Source organism: Macrobrachium rosenbergii, chromosome 5 (genome assembly GCF_040412425.1).
Source record: "Macrobrachium rosenbergii isolate ZJJX-2024 chromosome 5, ASM4041242v1, whole genome shotgun sequence".
NCBI classification, from domain to species: domain Eukaryota; kingdom Metazoa; phylum Arthropoda; class Malacostraca; order Decapoda; family Palaemonidae; genus Macrobrachium; species Macrobrachium rosenbergii.
This window is the reverse complement of record NC_089745.1, coordinates 19499325-19506824: the sequence shown is the minus strand read 5'-3', so window position 1 is coordinate 19506824 and position 7500 is coordinate 19499325. Positions and strand designations below refer to the sequence as shown.

At 35.2% G+C, this 7500-nt stretch overlaps 1 protein-coding gene across 4 annotated transcripts in view; it reads left to right on the top strand.

The window, feature by feature from the left end:
* Window positions 1-860: 860 nt before the first annotated feature.
* Window positions 861-7500, top strand: part of hig (hikaru genki) — a 106706-nt gene continuing 100066 nt past the window's right edge. For 2 of the 4 annotated variants that reach the window (XM_067103712.1, XM_067103715.1), the window contains exons 1-2: window positions 861-993; window positions 1547-1722. The gene's annotated coding sequence lies outside the window, so the exon portion shown is untranslated. The remainder of the gene's footprint in view (window positions 994-1546; window positions 1723-7500) is intronic. The other 2 variants (XM_067103714.1, XM_067103713.1) reach the window with 1 other exon arrangement.

The following is a 7500-nucleotide window of genomic DNA, read 5'->3' as shown; positions in this document are numbered from 1 at the left end:
TATATATATATATATATAATGTAAGTACGTATGAAAAATATTTAATGGAACCAGTATTCAAAAAATGAGCCTAATTATTTGGACTAATGAGGGAAATTCGGTCCAGACAAAAGTTCCCCAAAATAAAACGACAGACCCGGGTCACGATCATAATGCAGAAGGAGATATGACGAATGAAACGGAATACTAAATAGAAGGAGGAGGAGAAAGGGGGGAAGAAGAAGAAGAAGAAGTACAGAAGACGAATGAGGGGTGATATGGTATTTGATAATTATTGGGGTGGGGTACATGAGGATAAACAAAATGGCTAGAAGAGAAAGATACAGAAACCTGAGAGAGAGAGAGAGAGAGAGAGAGAGAGAGAGAGAGAGAGAGAGAGAGACCCCGTTTTGTCCAACATTCCAGTTTAAGAAGAAGAGGAGAAATCGAGACATAAATATCATAAAATCGAATCCAGGGGAAACGATTGGAGCCTGTCATCCCTTCCTGCAGATGAGGAGAGGAATACGAAAACAGCCATCAAAGAGAGAAGGGAGGAAGAAAGAAGGGAGGGAAGGAGAGAGGAAGGGTGATTGTGATGCCGACTGGGATTTTGGAAGCTGCTGCTAAATGGGCTGGAAGGTGGGGGGGGTGAGGAAGCACTCGAGGGATGGCAAGATGAAGATATGGGGATGGAGTTATAGTATCAAGCACGCATGGAGGGAGAGAGAGAGAGAGAGAGAGAGAGAGAGAGAGAGAGAGAGAGAGAGAGAGAGAGAGATAATAAGGTCTGGAAAAGAGGATGAAGGAGGCGACGAAAAAAATCAGGAAAGGTAGGCAAGGCAGAGAGCCTGGTCCCTGATCACACGGCTGGAAGCAACAGTAGTGGTGTGGTCGTGGTCGAGAGTGGATGTGTACCGCGGGTCTCTCTCTGTCTCTCTCTATCTCTCCTCTTGCTCTCTTAAAGTGCCGTACGAAATCAAAGTACCGCTTCTTCCCCCGTTGGAGTTAAAAGTAGGTTTTGGGATCTCACACTCACACGTTTCCTGTTTTGCTTATGTGTTCAGGCAATACTAATGCAGAGAGGATTATCTTTTTTCAGAATTTTTGTGATTTTTTTATACATAGTGATAGCTAGATTTCCAAGTGCTAAATTTGATCAATCTATGTTTTTTTATTGGTGATTCTTTTTACACCTGTTTTGTATTAATTAGAAACAAAGTGAAATGTGACACTATCCATTTACCAGATGTAAACTAGCTGATGTCAGAAACAGAATCATTCATTTGCAATGAATATGCAAATTCTGTACAATTTTCATACGAAAATAAGCCCTGTCACCTTTATCAATAATGCTGAGGCATTAACAACCGATTTTTTAATTCAATGACATAATTTTGATGTTTTTTAATGATATAATTTTCCCAAAACCTGACAAAAAGAGTAAAAATTCATTTCACTGAATATCAAACACAAACGACAATCTTTATGACACCCAGTAAAGGAAATTGGAAAGAGAACTGAAAGTACGTTGACACTGCCCTTTAATCAATCTCCACTCTGACAGGGATAGAAAACACTCACGGTAATCCCGACACAGTAATGACTCACTCTGAAAGGTGGCCACGAATTGGCACCGAAAGCATGTTGTTATGTCAACAGTTTCACGGTAGACTCAAGGTGCTTCTGTGAGGTCAAGACGGGTGCGATTGGAAGAAAGGCTTTAATTGTGAGATGATCCAGGTAATGTCAGTTTATTTCGTCCGTGTACGTTTGTCTTTACATCTTATTATCACGAATGAATAAATATACATCATGATGCATATTGGGAGGTTTATCTACTGGTGACGATAATTTTGTATGTACTATATGTATGTTTACATTTACGACTCATGTATATATATATATATATATATATATATATATATATATATATATATATATATATATACATACATACATACATACATACATACATACATACATACATACATACATTACACACAAATACACATATATATAGTTATAATCATGCATATATAGTATGCATGTGTTTAGTTACATTGGCTCACTGACTTCGATATAATAAGGATATTACAAAATTTTTCTTACAAAATTTTTCATGTTAAGTTAATTTATTTTATCTCATATAACCTTACAATTAGTTTAACTAGGTTCTAGTGTAACTTTAAGACCATAGCAATGCAGATAAACCACTTAGTTGGTGTTTTGGGTAAAATACATGAAAAATGATTTTTCGTGTAAATTCATATACATATATACACATACATACATAGGATATATATATATATATATATATATATATATATATATATATATATATATATATATATATATATATATAAATATATATATATATATATATCAACACATATGTAATTATGTATGTATACAGTATATATATATAATAGATATACATATATATGTATATATATAATAGTTATGTATACATACATACATGCATACACACATACATACATACCCTAAAAGGAATAAAGTAATCTCGGGGATATTTCACTTCAAACAGAATCTCAAACTTTTTGGACGGTCCCCTCCTCTTTTCCACCTGCCCAAGATTCTCCCGATGAAGCAATGGAGTTTATGGGAATTGTTCTTTCACCTTTAGTCTTCGTCATTCTCAAGCACGTCTTTCGTGCAAAGTTTCATTTAAGATTTTTCATCCGCTGAGATGACGAATGCGTTCTTATGGAGACATGGGACTATACACATGAGAATACAATTATTATCTGTGTACATATATAAACATACATTTGTATATACGTACTATATGTATATATATATTATGTATATATAAATGTATGCTTATATATATATATATATATATATATATAAAATAATTATTCTTATAAATCTTATATATATAAAGCAACATATATATATATATATATATATATATATATATATACATATAAAATAATTATTCTTATAAATCTTAGGTATACAAAAGCAACATTAAGTATATCCCATGTTTCATAAGAATACTTATATAGGAATATATATATACATTTACATTTATATATACATATATCATATATATATGTATATAATGTCTACATGTCTGTATGTGTGTTTGTATGTATGTATGGGCATACAAGCGTGAGAGTAAATGTGTACAAGTGTGAAGGACAAGCAACCTTTCATTGTCAACAGATTTAACCACAAAAAAGAACAAATTGTAACATCATGGTATTCTCTAAATGTTACAGAATATTACCATTGCTTTCCTCGACAAGAAGCAGAGGAGGACTGCATTTATCCTCCACTTGACTAAAAAGTATTTTTTTTTTTAGTTTGTCAGTACAGCCGAATAAAAGCAAAGGAAAAGAGTTAAGTAAAAAACGGTAAATAAAAACAGCGGGTTCGTTCGAAGTTCACTTAAGGAGATGGATGATTCCACGCGGCGTTTTTTACTTTCTTACCATTTATCACCATTACAGGCAACGCTTTCCATTCTACTTGTTTCTTTTCCCGTTCACCAGTTCCGTTCATTCGTTAGGATTCCTTCTGCTTTCCTTCATAATCCTCTTGCATTTTTTCGACTAAATATATGTTCTTTACAACATCGTGAATTTTGATAAAGGTTTTTTTAAGATACTAAAAGAGAGAGAGAGAGAGAGAGAGAGAGAGAGAGAGAGAGAGAGAGAGAATATCAACCTCCAGTTTCCGCTCCTTTAAACCTATGCGATAAAACCAGACAAGTGCCTCACCAATTGCAAGCGTTCATACGGTATTAAATTCACACCGTAACTGTTTATTCCTAACTGCTTTCACTGATAATTACATTTATCCCGTTTCGGAACAAAACTCATGTTTATTCTCAAAACCTGAACTGCTGTCTTGCATGCAATTTCCTTTCATTTCCTCATGCAGTATTTTGAAAGGAAATAAATGCTACCTTATAAAAACAATACTAGATGCCATGATTTTAATTTCCTGACAGCTGTTTCGAGTTTTTATCAATTTTTTTATTTATTCATTTATTTATGTACGCATCGAACAATACACTTTTCTTGTGCAACCTTTCTTCTGTTGTCAAAACTAATAATTTTTTTTTTTCATATCTTGCACACATGGGTTTAGTGGGAATGGCGATGGGTTCTAATGTGACCTTAGAGCCAGCGGAGAAAAATGGGCAGTTTATTAATGTGGTCATTACCCGGTATTCTGTCCTAATAATTATCGCCCACAACCACAAACGAAAATAGTTGCTTTTACCGCCACTGAGAAATCCGGTTACATAAATAACAGTATTTTAACTTTTATGTTGTCTATTCATCGGCTGCTGCTAGTTCTGCCCTTCATGAACTGAACTGTAGTCTGTTCTGATGGATATTCAAGATTATCATTTATTCTTTTTTTAAAACTAAAATATATTGAAATAAAAAATAAATATCTGATCTTAGTTACTGTATATATCTGATGACTGTTTCTCAATCAGTCGTCCCCAATTTCACATCCCTCTCCACCTCTCTCTCTCTCTCTCTCTCTCTCTCTCTCTCTCTCTCTCTCGTTCCTTCCTGAAGTCTTCAAAGAAATCCTTTTTATCTTCGTTAATCATCTGGTCTTTGATGTGGATGAGTGCAAACATAAAAGGCAAAGATTTTGAGCGGTACCTCTTAAATTTGGAGCTATAGGACCCTTCCCCCCACCCTCCTCCAAAGGGCGGTAACAGGGCTCAGACGTGGAGCAGCCAACCACTGACTATTGTTTACACAAACACACGCCCACCAATCAAGTAGTTTCGTCGGATGACATTGCGGTCTCTTTAATCTTTCGTCAAACTTTTTTTCCTTCCTTTTTTACCTCATCCTGTGTCTCAGACACATTGGTTAATATTGGCAGTAATGAGTAAAGGGTTATTTTGCTTTTTCGCATATGGGGTTTAAGAGATATTACTTAGTTTTTCTTGAGCATCTACTTCGTAACTTCATGGATGGAGAGAGGAAATAATCGGTGAATTATATTTTGTAACTATATTTGTTATTCCTTCTTCTTCGACGACCAACAAGAGGAAAGGTAATCCGGTATTCGAGCACGAGATCCAAACATATTCATATCATGCAATATTTCATGAAATGTTTTGATATCCCAGCTTACGAAAATCGCGACCCTAAGATGGGTGCTTGAATCGAATCAGCACTGTTTTGCCGCTTCTCCACTAGATGGCTCTGATCGTGATGTCCCAACGCAGTGCCAACGCTCCCAAACTTGAGAAATTTGCGATATTCGAAAGGAAGATAGAATTATTATTGATTTGCCGTGGTTCCAATAGATGGTTCTGCGAGACTAAGAACCAAGCAAGAAGTGAATATGCAAAAGTTAAATAAAGAAAGGCAGGATCTCGAGGTTGGTGGGAGCGTGGGTGTATGACCGCTGTTTTCTTAGAACACCAACAGATGGCAGCCGCGAGCGTCTCGCTCCCAACACCACGTTACGAATATCAGTTGTATTCAAGTAGCCGGCTGGTCGTGACAAGGGAATGCTGCCCGCGCGTTTTATGCAAACATTAGAAAGAAACTTTTCCCGCTAATGTTTTCACAAGCTTCCAGCGGAAATAGACGGCATTTACTTTTCACATTTACGTGTATATTACATTTTTAATGAAAAAGTTTACGCAATGCTTACGGGAAAGTTCTAACTAACTACGAAACGCATAATGCAATTTGAAGGAACTTTTGTTTTCATGATTTCAATCATTCCAATCCTTACATTGTTAGAATATCAAATAAATCTGACGGATAAGCAAATAAATAATAAGAAAGTAAATATAAGCTCAAGGTAAACCGCCATTTAATTCTATCACTAACATAGTAACTTACAGCGCGTTAAGAGAACAATGATATCATGGCCTCAGCAATAAATGCAAATGCTCCCCTACCATTCTCACGAGACTTTAATGTTTATTTCATGGTCATCATTACTGCTGCTTGCTACTGTTACTGGATGTTCTTATGAAATAATGGTACGGAGAAAACCTCGCAAATGAAATTGAACAAAGATTATATTGAACAAGGATTATAGAAAATAAGATTAAGTACACCTGGATCTTAAGCGGCAACATGATATTCAAAGTAATCATGACGGTGCAAGTCTTAACCGTCAGAGAGTTATGAATGAAGGTTTTACAGCAGAGGTGTGAAACAGTGTAGTAACTGAGGTGTGACTGGAGGACATTTCTTTTCTAGTGAGATCTGATGCAAAGTAATGTCATTTTACGACCCACTTCTGTTGGTATCAACCTTTCATGATGTCGCTTTTCCGCATCCAGAATACTGTATATGAAGGCTGTTCTACACCACACATGAATATATATATCTAAGATTTTATATTATGAATGTAAATACATGCTTTTTTTTATATATACATCCACAAATGAAATCATAAGTACCTCACACACATATATATGTGTGTGTGTATATATATATATATATATATATATATATATATATATATATATATATATATATATATATATATATATATATACATATATATATATATGCTATAGTTGACAATTAGATAAAAGAAGCGAACTTCAGCAGGATTTGAACTCGTGACTTCCGAGTTGCAAGCACACAGCTTTACTGACCTCACTGCGAGAGAACGCTTTTAATTTCCCGTTCACAAGCCCAAACTACTACTTTATTTCCCTACCTGCCGTCTGCCCCAACCAGGAGAGAGATTCCAGTGGAAAGTCTCCCGCACGGCAGTATTTCCAATCAAATGGAATTTAAAACTCCTTGGGCGTTCACGTGCTCCTTTAACTACCAAAAATCTCCTGGCGAAGGAACAGAAACGTACTTTTCACGGAAGATGAGGCTCAATTCCTTTACCAACTATTCATGGGAGTTGTGTACATATATCTATCTATTTGTCTGTCTCAATATTATTATTATTATTATTATTATTATTATTATTCTGAAAATAACCTTATTCGGATCTTTCCTAGACAGTGACCCCCAACAAAGTTCGGGGTCGTTATCTAGGACTGATATTTCTTGGGGGTCATTATCCTTATGATATTTACAGTCTTTTGTTTATGTTTTTAAGGTAATCCCCAACGGGCTTGTACTAAACACGCCGCAAAGGTGGATACATACCGGGTTAAAACCCTTGGGGGGTCACTACCTAGAAAAGACCCCTTTATTCATATGGAACAAGCCCACAGGGGCCATTAACTTGAAATTCACGTTTCTGAAGAATACGGTGTTCATTAACAAGAATCAACAGAGGGTAATAAGAAATACGGAAAGGAGAGTTCACTTATTGGAAAAAAATATATATATTAATAAACTTCATAAACATTTAATTAAAAATATAAACAAATTACTAGAATAAAAGGTGAACTGTGCTAGGGTAGTAATGCGTTGCATCTTCGACTGAACTTTTGAGGTTTAAACAGATAGAAAATAAGAGAAGAAAATGGATAAACCGAGAGTCCAAAAAAATCTGAATTCAAAATGATAATTAAAATGGTTG